The 16,916-nt window shown below is 33.1% G+C and overlaps 1 long non-coding RNA gene across 1 annotated transcript; it reads left to right on the top strand.

Annotated features, from left to right (window-relative positions):
- On the top strand, positions 939-7,314 carry LOC109950123. Its single transcript, XR_002272406.1, has 4 exons — positions 939-1,210; positions 5,015-5,071; positions 5,679-5,735; positions 6,986-7,314. It is a non-coding gene; the product is annotated as an uncharacterized LOC109950123 (long non-coding RNA).

Here is a 16,916-nt window from a genome sequence, read left to right as displayed (position 1 = left end):
GTGGCGCAGTAGCGGGAGTATTTGTAGTTTTGTTTCTTCAAAAAATTCTCACTCGTTCAAAAAATTTCATTTCCATTTGAAAAATCTGTGGAGAGAGAAAGGGAGCATATTAGAAAAAGCAAATCACATAGAGAACTTCTCAGTCTGTGTGTTATGGCTCCTTCCTTTGTGTTTCCCCAAAGCCTGAGAGCCTTAGAAGAAGAACACGAAGACAACCGCCTCTATGCTCCGAACCCGCTTGACATCGCTTCTCTTCGTCCCTCCAAACTCGAAGAGTTCATCAAAGGTGTTGATACTGTGACTAATCGAGCAACTAGCTAGTCAAAATCAGCCACGTGCCATGCTAGACTCCCCTTCACCTATAAAAAAAGACTACTCTCCTCTTAGAAAAAAGGGTATTGGGGTTTGATCCTTGGATCGTTTGGTCTTGGGTCTTGGATCCCCTTGGTTGGGCTTTATCTTTAATCATGGGTCTTTGCCTTCCTCTCTTTGTATTTGGGTCCAATCCTTTGTATAAATGTAAATACACATTATTATGAGAATGAGAATATACTTCTCCGTACACGCTTCCCCAAATCCTCACACTTGGTGATGGTCCTCACCTTCACCCATCATCCATCACACCTCATCACTAAGTTGGGCTCAAAAGTGCCGAATCATTTTTGAGCGTCAACAAAAGGTATCTCCCTCTCTCACTCTCTCTCACGCAGTTTCACTAAATCTACCACATTGTCCAATTCTAACATTCGTTTGGTTACCGAGGAAATTCTATATATACTAAAACCCAATGCAACTAAATACTGTAGCTAAGCACAGTGTAATGACGGAAATGCCCCTCATTTTTCTGTTGTTTTCGGTTTTTTTTTTCTGCAGCACAGTAAATTGACGAAACTGCCCTTGACTAAACAGCTTCTTTTGTTCCCATTTTTGCCCCTCCCCCTTCGTTGAGAGGGTTTCGTCCGCTGAGAGAAAGCCCTGTCTTCGGTTCGTTTCCAACCAGCTGGTTGGGGGCAGCCATGGAAGAACTGTGTTCGTTGCTGGACATGCGTTGGAGGCCGTCGATTTTTGTTTGGGAGGTGAGCTGCAAATCTAGCCGCGCTTTCAGTCTTCGTGTCACAGATTTGGGATCGAGAGATTTCATCTTTTCTACAGCCTTCGACTCAGGCTTCCACCTTTCTTGCTTGTGAATATTTGCATCCTTTGTCGTCAGGTATGCATCTCATCAACTTTTTAACAGATCTTTTGGTCTTTATTTCATGAATTTGATTGTTGGCTGGGAGATTTTTCGTGCTTTGTAGAGTTGTGTTCATTTTTTTTGGTTATTTTGATTTCAGGTTCTTGGGTAATCTCTAATGGTTTATTTAGTTATTTTTTAGGAATTTGGGTTCATTTATTTGATTCCTTTGATTTTAGGTTTTTGGATAAAACATTGGAAAGCAAAGACTGAGCATGTTTTTTTTTTTAATTGAAAAAATTCCCTTTTTTTATCTGCTATTGGTGATAAAATTGATGAAATTGATGATAAAATACAAGCAAAAAAGAAGTGAAGCTTAATTAGGTTTTGACAAAATAGAAATTAGGAATGATTGGGTTCATTTATTTGGTTACTTTGATTTTCAGGTTTTTGGATAAAACATTGGAAAGCAAAGACTAAACATGTTTTTTTTTTATTGAAAAAATTCCCTTTTTTTATCTGCTGTTGGTGATAAAATTGATGAAATTGATGATAAAATACAAGCAAAAAAAAAGTGAAGCTTAATCAGGTTTTGACAAAATAGAAATTAGGAATGATTAACTAGCAACCATGCTAATAAAGTGCTATCTTCTCTTTTTAGATTGGCTCTCCAGCATACGGTGTTTAGGGAAACAATATGGTTTCCTTTGTCAGTTCGGTATGCTTGGTAGATAAGTTCTGAAAATTGTCTGGCCTCATTGAGCAGGCATGGTAGAGTTCTTGCTTGAATGTGTATGGTTTGTCCTTTAAAATTATGGTTTGTCCTTGAATGTGATTTTGATTGTTTAGGGTGACTTTTGATTGAGATGTTCGATTGAGTTGCCAAGACAAAGGGGATGTAAATTTAGATCAACCCTTATAGAAAATTAAAGTTATATATTGAAGTTATATATTGGATTCTCTTCATGTTTTGCTTCAATGTACTTATGCACTAAAAGCTTATTTTCGTTTCCCTTTTTCCTCAACAACTATCATTTATAGAAAAGACTTCACTAAAGTAAGTTGGAAATTGGTTTAGTACCATGCTTATTTGAAATTTTTAGAATTAATTTTGGGTTTGTGATGATTAGGGTTAGGGAAATGAGCAATTAGGAAATTGATAATCATTGTTGTAGAATAAATCACGTTCACATGGAGTTAGATGTATGTCATGTGGTTAGAGAGGTTTTGCCTTATAAAACAGGGCTAAATCTTCTCTCTGAAATTGTTTGTTGCAGCTAAAACTATTTTTAAATTGAAGAGTGGTAAGGGATGTAAATTTAGATCAACACTTATAGAAAATTAAAGTTATATATTGGATTCTCTTCATGTTTTGCTTCAATGTACTTATGCACTAAAAGCTTATTTTCGTTTCCCTTTTTCTTCAACAACTATCATTTATAGAAAAGACTTCACTAAGTAAGTTGGAAATTGGTTTAGTACCATGCTTATTTGAAATTTTTAGAATTAATTTTGGGTTTGTGATGATTAGGGTTAGGGAAATGAGCAATTAGGAAATTGATAATCATTGTTGTAGAATAAATCACGTTCACATGGAGTTAGATGTATGTCATGTGGTTAGAGAGGTTTTGCCTTATAAAACAGGGTCAAATCTTCTCTCTGAAGTTGTTTGTTGCAGCTAAAACTATTTTTAAATTGAAGGTAGTTTTGCATCATTCTTCGCAGCTTCAGCTCTTTCTTTATTTATATTTTCGCTCATACAACCTTCCGTGCTCCCTGTTTCATTCTAATTATTAGAGTATTGGTTGTTTGGAACAATAGAATATATGTGTTTGTATGAGTGAGAGAGAAAAAGAAAGACAAGGGTGATAGCACTATACCTTCCATTCCCAAGTATTTCTTTCAATAATTGCCGGGGAATTTTGACATCTGAAACTTCAATGTAAATGTTGTATTAGCTACCCATTAGTATTATGATAATAGTTATAAACTAAGGAAAGAAGAAGTTTAATTAAGGCAATAAGTGAAAGTTCTTGAATGCAACGGAAAGAAAGAAAGAAAGAAACAGTTATAAGGCATCAATATTTTTGTCCTTGGTATTGACCATCAAATTAGTCTTTGCACCCTAATAATGGTTGATCTAAGGCATAGGTCTGCAAAATGGAAAACTCTTTCTAACCATTCATGCGATACTGCATTAGACAATTGTCTGAGTACTCAGGCCTCTGCTTTCATTAAGCAATTCTGGCCATATAAATTGGAATGTTTCATTTACTTCCCTTTATTCTGTTCAGTATTTTCTGAAAATCCTAATAATTGAAATTTCTGTTCTTTCTTTTAGTTTTTTGTCAAGGAATTTTTTGTCAAGCGACTTTTTTTTTTTTTTTTTTGGTCAAAATAGAAATTGGCAATTATTTTATCTTAGATGGAAGAATCAAATAGAACTGACTTGCTTCTATCAGTACGTATGCACATTCATCTTTCTAACTATGTACTCCACAACTATGATTGTCTTGCCTTAGCCAATCGGTATTCGGTACTAATTAGTTTTTGTGCGGACATGTTCTTTAATTTCTGCAGAATTCAGAAATTTCAAGGATTAATATATAGAAGCTGATACAATGAGGCCAACCATTTTCTTGCATTTTTTGGTGGGAATATTCGTTAGCTTGAGTGCTTTCTGCATCATTAATGCAGAAGACCCATATTTGTATTATACATGGACAGTTACATATGGACTTGAGTTGTAGTTTCATTTAAGTTGCCAAAACAGTATAAAGTAGGTATAAATTAGGTCAAAATGCTTCTGTAGAGGACTGTTCTGTATGTATGGAATTTTGATCTTTGAGGAAATATGAATGGTATGTTAGAAAGTGAATTCATATAGACCGCATAGTTGGAATTTTGAGTCCTTAGGTTTATTTTTGTGCAAAGTCTTCTGTTAGAAGATTGATTGAAGAGCCATTTCTTTCCTTTTTCAGTCTCTCTTCTATCACTTGAAAGGCTAAAGCACCTACAAAGGCATGAATTATAGCTCATGAGAGCAATACTTTTTTGGTATAAATCTTTTTAAAGGATGAGACATAGGAGGATCTTTGAAAATGATGGTCTAGAATGGATATTTTGCAGACCAAAGTTTGAGAGGTCTGTTACTGGGAATGCATAATTGTATCCGAAAGCTTCCCGTGATGAACTTAAGATCTTTGAAAATTATGCATAATTGCATAATCGGTTGTTGGTTAGGAGATTTTTCGTCCTTTGTAGAGTTGGTTTCATTTATTTGGTTATTTTGATTTTAGGTTCTTGGGTAATCTATAATGCTTTATTTAGTTATTTTTTACGAATTTGGGTTCATTTATTTTGTTACTTTGATTTCCGGTTTTTGGATAAAACATTGGAAAGCAAAGATTAAGCATGCTTTTTTTTTTATTGAAAATTTTTTCTGTTTTTTATCTGCTGTTGGCTGTTGCATTCTAAAAAATTTCTGTTTTTTATCTGCTGTTGGCTGTTGGCTGTTGGCTGTTGCATTCTGCTGTTTCTGTTTTTTATCTGCTGTTAGAATTGCTGTTGGCTGTTGCATTCTAAACAAGCAAAAAAAGAGTGGACATTAATCAGGTTTTGCCAAAATAGAAACTAAGAATGATTAACTAGCAACCATGCTGATAAAGTGCTATTTATGCTGTAGAGTTCTTGCTTGAATGTGTATGGTATTAAAAATATAAGCAGGATTTCATATAGTGATGTAAATTTTGTCATCTTTTTCTCATCCTGTTATAACCTAGATTTCTCTAAAAATGTGATTCAATCCAAATATAATTCAATTATTGGTTTATTTCACAGCTTGAATACACCAAAAAGCAGGGAACTGAAGATTTGCATTCCACTGCCATTTTCAAGGTATAAAACTACTCTAATTCATTGTTTTTTTAAATTGAGCATTATTAGTAATGTTAGTCAATTGATTTTATTTATTTTGTAAGATTTTATATTTGCTTTTCATCGATTATGCTTGCATACAAGTTGTTTACAAAGAATCTTTATTTTGTTGATTGATGCGAGTTGGATATACTTTTTTGCTAAAATTTTCCTCCTCTTTTTAATATTTTCCCTTTGATGTTGTCATTGAATATTTTATCCAAATCATTAATCTGATGAACTTGGTTGATTATAAATTTTGAGTTCAATGTCTCAATTGTACATATAGATTTAACAAGACTTTATATATATATATATACTGTTTAATCATTATGAACAGAAATTGGTTGTCTTATAAAATAATAGAAATCTAGAATTGTTATATTATACATATATATATTTTTTTATAGCTATGTCATTTTGATCGAATAAAAATTAGTATAGTTTCTTTATAATTATAATGCAGTTATATAAAACAATTTTGTACTATGTACTTTGTTTAGTACTTTGTTTATAATAGGTATGCATGTATGTAGATACACACACATATCCGATCCAAATATAATTCAATCATTTGTTTATTTGACAGCTTGGATACACCAAAAAGCAAGGGACTAAGCATTTGGATTCTGCTATCATATTCGAGGTATAAAAACTCTTCCAATTCATTGTTTTCTAACATTAACCAATATTAGTCATCTTAATCACTTGATTTTAATCATTTTGTAAGATTTTTTTTTTTTTGTTTTCATTGATTGTGCTTGCATACAAGTTATTTACAAGTAATCTTTATTTTGTTGATTTATACAAGTGGAATATGTTTTGATGCTAAAATTTTCCCCCATTTTTAAATATTTTCCCCTTGATGTTCTCATTAAGCATTTTATTTAAATTATTAATCTGGTGAGCTTTGTTAATTATAATTTTTCAATTAAATGTCTCAACTATACATATCGGTTAAACAAGGCTTTATATTAATATATATATACTGTTCAATCATTATGAAACGAAGTTGGTTGTTTGATAAAATAACAGAGATTTAATTGATGTATAAAATTAAACATTTTTGCTTTATGAATTTAATTATTTAGATTTGAACCTATTAACAAAAACTGTTCTTCTACTTATGTATTTTACGTTCTTGCTATCATCCTGCTTTTGCATACGTGTTGGTACAAGTGCTTAACAAATTTTCTCATTACAAGTCAGCATTTTCAAACTTTTCAAAAAAAACTGTGCATATCATTTATAATTAATTGATTAGCAAATATTATATCATTTCAAGATTTCCGTTTATATAACTCTATTATCATATAGGTCAAAAAACCATTTAACCACTATTGGATTAACAATAAATCAAATTTTTGCATGCTGAATGTTTGGAAATACTATTAAATTGTCATATTTACAGGTAAATTTTTTGGGAAAATGTCCATTTTTCAGGGTAGGTTCTGCCCGTTTTTTAACAGAAATGTCAAGCCCTTAAATAATTTTTGCTCTAAATAACAGCAAAAAAGTCATATATTCCTAATACATAAGAGAATTAAAAACCTAAACATTATATTTACATCCTTTTTTCCAATTTTTCTTCAATATATTCAACCATAATTATTTTGCTTCTCTTCAACTTTTCCTTTAGATAAACACAAAATTTAAAATATGTTTACTTTGTATTACTTCAATTAGAAAACCATCTACAACTTGCTCATTAGTTCTCTTAATTTTGTAACTTTGTATTTCCTAGATTGAAAAACTATTTATAACTTTCTTATTAAATCAATAAATTATATTATTCCTGTTTATACATAATTAAATGTTTATGATTATTGTCCTAACTCAATTTCCCCCATTCATCAATATTAACATTTACTATTTTCTCACTTTTTCTAATAACAGGATCAAGACCTCCATCAAAGAGAAGAAAAATCATGAAGAAAGTGCAAAACAAAGCTCGCCCAATTAAATAGCATGCTATACAAAACTATCCAACTTTTGCTATTTTGATGCCTACTTCCTACTATAAACATCTCAATGTATATACAAACAAGTGTAGTATTTTAACATAACAAGTAGCCTGTAAAATATGTTATTACATGCTTTTTTTGCAACTTACACTCCTTTAGTTAAACATAATGTTATAAATTAAATCTCATTGTATATATAAACAATCTAACTTTGTCTACGCAATTTCAAAACCCGCAGCATCGCGCGGGCTTTCCTGCTAGTTCACCTTCCAAGTTCCAAATTATACTGTGTCACTGGTCCTGCTTTTTAAAGAAATTGATGTGCATAAGAAGTGGATCCCTCTCCTATAATTTTCTGGTTCAGTTAATTCTGAATGTTTAGCATTTGGTCACCTCAAGTGTTAAATCAAAAAAGTAGATGCTGATTTTATTGTTAAGGAAACCCTAGGAAAACGTAAAGTGTGGCTGGGGTAATGTAAGTAAAGCAGAAACATTTGAAATTCAAACTGAGTTCAAGAACATTGAACCAATGATAATGGATTTAGCTGAATTTTGTGTTGATTAGCTGAATTTATTTGTTCTAACAAATACATTTTTTTCCTGGGTTTTAAGCAAGAATCATTTGAAGTATTGGCTTCCTGGAGTTGGAAATTCACATTTTTTTGGCTTTATGGAAAATTGATGTATCTGCTTGAAAAACCATTGCATGCATTGCTTCTTTTTTCTTTTAATTTTAATTCTAATAGGGAAGCAGGACTGAGAATGCGTGTGTTCTGATCCCAAATATAAGAGGACAAACACTCAACTGTTTGAGAATGCTGCACTTTTAAAAGACACCGACACAAAGATGTTTTGTGTCGTATAATTGGGGCTTGTGCCACAAAATACCAGTACATGGCACAAACATGTGCATCGATCATGCATCTAGTTCACAAATATGATTTTGTTGTTACCCACATTGCTGATGCGGTTGCTGGGGCAGAGAGGAAGTATGCAGATGGAAGTCTAGCCAGTTCTCTTATCAGAGAAATAGGTAGGACGAATCCAAAAGACTACATCAAGGATACTGTTGGGGCTGAAAATGTTGGTCGGGGTTTTTGGTGGAACTTTCTGATCGACTACCTAAACTAGTGTCCACCAACATTGGCCTCATTGTCCCACATTTTTCGTGGGGAATCTTATAAGATAAGGAATGCTCTTGTTGGGGTCTTGGGAAAGCTTGTTGCAAAGGCTTTTCCGGATGTTGAAGGTGAAGTGAGTTCTAAATCTGTTCGTCTTCGAACTAAGCATGCCATGTTGGAAATTTTGCTTGAGTGGTGTCGAGATGTTTCAGCTTATACAAGGAGTGAAGTTCTTCAGGTTTGGGCTGAACTATGTGAAGAGCATTCTGTTTCAATTGGCTTGTAGAATGAGCTTGCAGAAGTTGCTTCTGGGAGGTTGGAGGATAAGAGTGCAATGGTTAGAAAATCTGCACTAAATTTTCTTATTATGATGTTACAGCATAACCCATTTGGTCCACAACTTTGAATAGCTTCGTTTGAAGCAACCTTACAACAGTACAAGAACAAGCTGAAAGAGCTTGAACCAGATATATCTTCAGAAAGTGAAAAGAACAGGTTACCATCTGATTATTGTACTACTGGAGATAGTGAGGTTGATGATGCAAATGCAGATGTGACTAAGGAGCAGCAGGACAGTTTGCCTGTGAGTTGCTTGCCTGATATGGAACAGAATATAGTGCAGAAAGATGGCTCTGTGCCAGATGTAGGGAACTTAGAGCAGACTAGGGCCTTGGTAGCATCACTTGAGGCTGAAAAAACAGATTCATACCAAAAGGCAACCTCAGTATCTATTTTAGAATATGGGTCTATGTTATTTTTTCACATGTTTCAGTGGTGCTTCTCAGTCAACTCAGTTGTAAAATCTTTCATACCAATTTTTAAAAGCCAAAAATCTCTTCTCAGTGTTGAAATCTCTTATTCTGTCTCCCCATTATTTAAAGAGCCAACTTTCTTACTAGGTGTTTGTTTTTGCAGATATCAGCATTGTGGGAGTTCTTTTGCTTCAATGTAAGTGGAACTACTGCCGGGCAAAGTCGTGGTGCGTTTTCTGTCCTTTGCATGGCAGCAAAATCATCCAGTATAGTTCTTGGCTCTCATTTACAGGACATTATTGATATTGGGTTTGGTCGTCGGGCTCAGATGGAACCTTTACTTGCTAGGACAGCATGCATTGCTCTCCATAGATTGTCTGAAGAAGATAGGAAAAAGTTGTTGTCTAGTAATGGAAGCCGGGTTTTTAGTATTTTAGAGAGTTTAGTTACTGGGTTTTGGCTTCCAGAAAACATATGGTATGCTGCTGCTGACAAAGCCATAGCTGCTATATATGCAATTCATCCAACTCCGGAAACTTTAGCTTCCAATCTAGTGAAGAAATCCCTAAGTTCTGTTTTGAATGTAGTGGAGGTGAGGAGTTGCAGAGTGAAATCACCAGTGGTAGTGCTGGCATACTTACCACAGTTCAGGTTGCAAAACTTAGTAGATATCTCTTTGTCATAAGTCATATTGCCATGAACCAACTGGTATACATTGAATCCTGCCTTCAGAAAGTTCAGAAACAGAAAATTGGGAAAGAGAAGACAGATCCTCAATGTGGTTAGAAGAATCTTCCTATACATCTGAGATGGGTTTGTTGATCCCATTAACTTTACATGGAGCTTTTAGGAACATGGTTGTGAGGTAGTTGAATTCTGAATTTTGGTTGGTTATAGCTGGTTTCCATGCGTTCTATCAATTGTCCATTTGCTCTATTTCAAGCAAATTCTCCTATACGGAATAAAGTGGACGTTCCGACAAACAACTTTTTGCTCATCTAGTTGATAGAAGCAATTTTATAAGGTTTCCCTTGGATGACCCACAAATCTAAATTGAAATACCCAACTCTAAGCTCATACATATGAAATTTATTTTGAAGGCACTCTAATCGGCAAGCACATTGTCGTTAGTGGTTCATATCCGTACAAGGATATGGGTAAATCAGTAATTCAAAATGGACCGAATTATATTCATTATTGTTCAATTTTTCTTTTCAGAGAAGTCCATTATAATGTGATGCCTCGTTCTTTGATAGTCAAGGAACTTACGTCCTCGAGCATCCATTTCCTTGATTGAATTAAAAAAAAAAAAGTTAAATACTTTCGACATTCCGCTTTTCTTCTTATACGTTCTTGAATTCTTTAAAACCTTTTTCAAAAGATTCAGACTTGTGTTGTATAGGATACACATAGTCCAACAAATAGTGATCATCGGTGAACGTCATAAAACAAGAGAAGCTTACTTTGTTGTAGTGTACATATACCACAACCATCAAAGTGTATTAATCTTCTCATAGACCTTTTAGGTCGTTGAGGCATCATTGATTTTCTCAACAGTTAACACATATATTATATATATATATATATATTAAATAATATATATCTATGTATATACATGTATATATGTGCATTACATATATACATATACATATATATATGTGTGTATACATATTATATTAAACATACAGTCCCCTTCTATTGAGGGATCCCTCAAATAATTTTATTTGAGGGACGCCCTTTAGGGTACCATACAATTTTTTTTCCAATGATCCAAACCATCTATTTTTTAGGTCTTCATTCATAGATCATCCTTACAAAAAATTAGACAAATCGGAAACCGTTTCGACATCCAATTGTGTCTTACAAAATCAATGAACACGGTGCTTTAAGAAAATGCTAAAATTTCAAAACTTAATTGAGTGGTCAAATAATATTGGATTCAAGTGATTTTTTGTAGAGATGATCTTTGAATGATTATCTACAAAATAGACCGTTTGGATTAGTAAAATACAATCCATAGTGGGGCCTACAAGGGGTGTCCCTCAAATAAGCTTATTTGAGGGATCCCTCAATGGAAGCTCTCTGATTAAACATATATTACATATATGTGTATATAAGTGTATGTATATGTATATTATAATATATAATATATATTAGTATATTATAATAATAATATATGTGTATATACATATGTATATTATAGTATATGTGTATATATGTATATTATAATATATAATATATATGGGTATATAATAATAATATACGTGTGTATACATATGTATATTATATATTATATAATATGTGCGTATGTACATGTATATATGTATATTATAATATATAATACATATGGGTATATTATAATAATAATATGTGTATATACATATGTATATTATGTAGGGGTGTAAATTGGATTGGAATTCCGTCCGATTCCAGTCCAAAATTTTCCAAAAAATTCCGACTTCGATACCTCCGATATCCGAAAGTGCCGAAATTCGAGTTTTTCGATAAAATTCGGATTGGAATCAAAATGTATCTATAAATTCTGAAAATTCTGAAATTCTGATCTGAAAAATTCTGAACTACTCCGAACTCATTCCGATCCGATTTTTCCGATTTTTTCCAAAAAATTATGTAATTTTAATTTTAATTATAACTATATATATATTGTTTATAGGTCTTATATATGTTTTATTTTAGTACTCATATATTCATATATGCTAAACATAGGAGTATATTAATTGAAGACTATTGGAAAAAAAAATATATAGTCTTGTTTTGGATCAAAGGTGTAAAATTAAATAATACGGTTCAAAGGGTAACAATTCCATGGTCACATACTAAGGGTAAATGTCATGGTCACACACTAGATTAATAGTTGATCCAATAAAATTGATCATGGTTCAAAGGGTAACATTTAATCATACACCAGGAGTATACTTAACATAGGAGTATATATTACTTTAAGACTATGTATTTTTGGATAACATGCTTGTTTGAATATTACAAAAATCTATGTGGGGTTATTAAATCCAAACATACTATATAACAAAAATGCATGCATGCTTAAATAATCCATATATGTGTATCCCAAGTTATATTTATACAACCCAAAATTAAACAAACATTTAATTATATGAGACAAAAACTCTCTCTCCCTATATTAACTAAACACACATATAATTATAAGTAACATAAAATATATACTATATAGGAAGTAAAAAATAAAAATAAAAATATTTTTCTTTTGTTGGGCCCTGCCTCCATCTCTCCCCTCTCTCATTTTCTTTTTCTTTTTCCTTCTTCTTCCTCTCTGTCTGTCTCCGTTGCTTCCTCTCTTTTTTCTCTCTTTTACTTCTTCTCTCCATCTCTCAATCTCTCCTTCTGTCTCTTTTTTCCTCCTTCTTCTTCTTCCTCTCTGTCTTAGTCTCTCCCTCAATCTTTTTTTCTTTCTTTCCATTTTCTTCCTCTCTCTATGTCTATATTTCCTTCTTTTTTTCCCTTCTTCTTCTTCTTCTTCTTCTCTCTCTCTCTCTCTCTCTCTCTCTCTCTCTCTCTCTCTCTCTCTCTCTCTCTCTCTCTCTCTCTCGATGGTGATGGTTTGATTGGACATGGGTGGTACAGTAGTATTGATGCCAGGGTCAATTGGGTGTTGCCGCGTGATGTTATGGCTTTTGGAGTTTTTTTGCTAGTGGTGCCAGTCCCACATCGACTGCAAACAGAACTTCAATTTTTTTCCTGCTCTATAAATATCTTCACCTTAGCAAAGTTCAATAACACTTGTGCCCCATTTGGTTCATGGGAAAGAAGGCTTGGGAATGAGAATTCAATTGCTTTTTCATGTTTGATAAGTCCATGCATGAGAAATGGTTGCCTGACACATAGGAAAGTACGGGGGAAAGTGAAGCCCTCCTCTCAACTTGGGTTTTGTTTTCCCTCCTCATAGGAAAGTTTGGGAAAATGAGCCAACATTCAATGCACAATTTGCATGACTATTTTGTCCCCATGAACAATTTGGAATTACAATGTATCATTAAATGCACTCTTTTTTATTTTGATTTAATATGGGTATAATTGGAAAATTATACAAATTTTGTTTTCCATTGCTACTCAAAACAAACATAGGAAAGAAAACAAAGTGAAATCTCCCGGTTACTTTCCCGACATTACCAAACGTGAAAAATGAATCTTTCATTTCTTATTCCTTGGGAAATGACATGGGAAGTGATTTTCCCTCAAATCCATTACGTGAACCAAACAGGAAGGCTAGCCTACTGTTGGGCGGGCCTGGAATGTCAAAAAAAATTTGGGCTTTTTAAAATTTCCCTAATTTAGGTTTTTAACAAATTGTCCAGTTGAGATTTTTGCTAAATGCATAGTTTAGCATATAGAGTGATATTCTGAAAATTTCCGAAAATAGTAATTTCCAGAAGTTCTCGAAAATTCCGTATCGGAATAATGTTAGTATATTCCGAATTTTCGAAATCGACATCTGAACTGAAAATCAATTCTGAAAAATTTCGGATATGAATTCGGAACACCTGTTTTCGATCCGTTCCGGCCGAATTACACTCCTAATATTATGTATGTGATATATTATATAATATGTGTATATACGTGTATATATATTTATATTATAGTATGTGTATAATAATAATAATAATAATAATATACTTGTATATACATATGTATATTATACAACATATGTAATATATACACATGTATATATGTATATACACATATATACATATATACCTACATATATACATATATAAGATACGTGTACATATGTGTGTGTGTATATATATATATTATAATATAAAATATATGGATATATTATAATAATAATAATATATACTATTATTATTACAATATAATATATGGATGTTATACATTAGTAAGCATATAACTAGTTAATCATTCCCTTCTACATGGGTTTATTATTCCCCTCCTAAGGAGATGATTTTGATGGGCCCGGTTTTAGCAATCCCATTTAAGATTAGGATTAGATGAAACAAACATGGACTAAATTTAGTCTAAAGCAATCCTGCGTAACAAACGACCCCTAGGAGTCTTCAACTTTTTACTAGTCCTTTGCAACAATTACAAACATGCTAAATAGTACAAGGATTAACTATCCAAGTAGAGGATCTAACTGTAAGAACTGATTTTAAGAACAAAACAAGTTCCTTCAAAGGGTTATGTTCTTGAGACTTTGCAAGTAAAGCCTTGCAACTCCTCTTCCAACATCCATCCTTTTCGATAATGGAACTATGTTCTTTTGGAGTTCTTTGCTTTCTTCATATTAACTCTTCCCTTGACTTTATTAGTCACTCCCATTATCTCTCTTGAAACTCTCTTCAAGTATGATACGTTCAACAACTTTGGAGAAAGTGTAGCTTCTAGTTTATCATGAACTTTGTGAATTCATCAGGGAGGGAGGTAAGGAAAAGTGTTAGGCTAGTTTCCTTTCTAGTTGAGTGCATAAGCTCTCAAACTCTTTAATGATCCAAATCATTCTTAGTTTATCATGGACTATTGACCCCTAAGACTGTTTTGGTCTTGACAACTTTACAAACAATTGTGATGCAACTATATTCTTTTGGAGTTCTTTGCTTTCTTCATATTAACTTTTTCTTTGACTTTATTAGTCATTGACTCACTCCCACTGTCTCTCTTGAAACTCTCTTCAAGTATGATACATTCAACAACTTTGGAGAAAGTGTAGCTTCTAGTTTACCATAAACTTTGTGAATTCATCAGGGAGAGAGGTAAGGAATAAGTCTTAGGCTAGTTTCCTTTCTAGTTGAGTGCATAAGTTCTCAAATTCTTTAATGATCCAAATCATTCTTAGTTTATCATGGACTATTGACCCCTAAGACTGTTTTGGTCTAGACAACTTTACAAAAAATTATGATACAACTATGTTCTTTTGAAGCGTCGATTACGAAGCTCTTTCACCAACATGTTCAAAGTAACCTTTTATGTTTTTCTTGGGATGTGCTACAATCTGGAAGATTGTGAGAAATGGATTGAGCTTTAGTACATATGCAATTCATTTCAACACTCTTGTGATTGTAGTACTAAGCTGGAAACGTCATCCTTGGAGGTTATCTTTGTCAAGTGAAGGAGATGAAGAACCACAAGGAGGTTAGGGTTCTAGCACCTTTCTAGTGGTGGCCGGCCATGGTGAAGGGAGATAGGGCATGGTGTTGCCTCTTTCTCCTCTCATCACCCAAAACCATAGAGATAGATGATGACCATCACTATAGATTAGGAATTCAAGTTGGGTTACCCATGACCCATATCACTTGATATGACCCATGTGAGTCATCAAGTGGGTCAAAACCCACCAACACTCCCTTATGGCTGAAATTCATTACTTATTGGGCCTCTTGGGTTTCTTATTTTAAGTTGTCCTGTACAACTCATCACACCTCTAAAGCGAATTTTATGCCTGATACAAATTTCGAGCCTTGATTAGTTAATTAATCCTTGCTTATCATCTTCTAATTAATTTTTCATCTCTCACTTTTATAGGTGTGCGATCTATTAGGTTCTAATGGACAAGGCAGTGAGCGATTCAGACTCTTCCTTAATCGATTGTGAATTAAAACCCAATTTTAGTTCTCCCTATTATAAGGACATAGTTATGGCATATACTGAGGGTTTCACAAACTACGAGTGACGTTCCAATGTAGTTTCAGGCATAGTCTGAAATATCGATAATATCGAGGAAATATCGAGGATATTTTGATTTTTTTGAATCACGGATATTTCGGAACATATCCATGTACATATCGTATAAATATCGACAATATCGACAATAATATCGGAAAATATCGATGTCGATAATTTCGCTCACATTTCAGCAATATTTTGTCAAAATATCGGTGTAATATCGCTAAAATATCAAAAATATCGATGTGAAGGAAAAAAAAAGTTTTTTTAAAAAAAAAGGGAAAAAGGGGAGAAAAAAGCACAAAGGGGATATGAACCCCTCCCATTTTACTCCTCCAACACCTTAAACACCATATCACTTATGTTTTTGTGATAATATACTAAAATATTTATATTTATATGGGTGGTATGTTAACAATTACATGCAAAACTATTTTGGGGATTTATCATTTGATGACTACTCTTCACAATACACTTACTCTACACATAGAGATGATGAAGATAGTGAAAAATTTGAACCTCGTAGGAACTCTATGTGGTACTAAGTCATTCATGTATCTTATCATGCAATGTATAAAGTGTAAAATATTATAGTAAATCATTATATATGAATGATTACGGTGTATTTAATCTTTTTTCATTAATTATTACATATTTTTTACACTCATAGTGTTTGCCCGCTTGCTGTATAATCAACTTAAATTAGTTAAATCCATCATGCAATGCATTTCCTTCTAATTTTTTGTGATAAACTCAAAGATAATTGACTAAATAGACATTCTCCAAAGTTTCAATAAAAATTTCCAAGTTTTTCTTACAATTTCCGTGGTTTTTATTCAATTTTTTTCGATATCGATAATATCCCGATATTTCCATCGAAATTTTCATATTTTTGGACTACCGATATTTCCGATATCATCGATATTTTAGACCTTGGTTTCAGGTGGAGAACCTATTCAATTGCAACTACAATCTAATACGGGCATTCTCTAACTCGATGTTCTTGTTCAGATTATTAGGACAAGAAAAACATGTCAAGCCCCTATTGTAAACTCCAAGTTTATCTGACTTATACAAGTATGATTTCCAATCATACCTAGTGCTTCGGCCGTAGACTTCCGAATCATATTGTCATAGCATTCTCCACCTTTACTAAGGCTAGAGATCCCTTGTTGTACACTCACTTGCCTCCATGGATTGATCATAAGTCATGATCATGCCATGTGGTCATGCCCTTCAGGAGCACAACTCTTTAGCATGATCAAAGGTCCACGATGCTTCCACAAGTCAACTGTGGTGACTCAGGTTGAGA

The sequence above is a fragment of the Prunus persica genome, chromosome G7 (assembly GCF_000346465.2).
Source record: "Prunus persica cultivar Lovell chromosome G7, Prunus_persica_NCBIv2, whole genome shotgun sequence".
In the NCBI taxonomy this organism is placed as follows: Eukaryota; Viridiplantae; Streptophyta; class Magnoliopsida; order Rosales; family Rosaceae; genus Prunus; species Prunus persica.
This window is presented reverse-complemented; position numbering and strand designations above follow the sequence as displayed.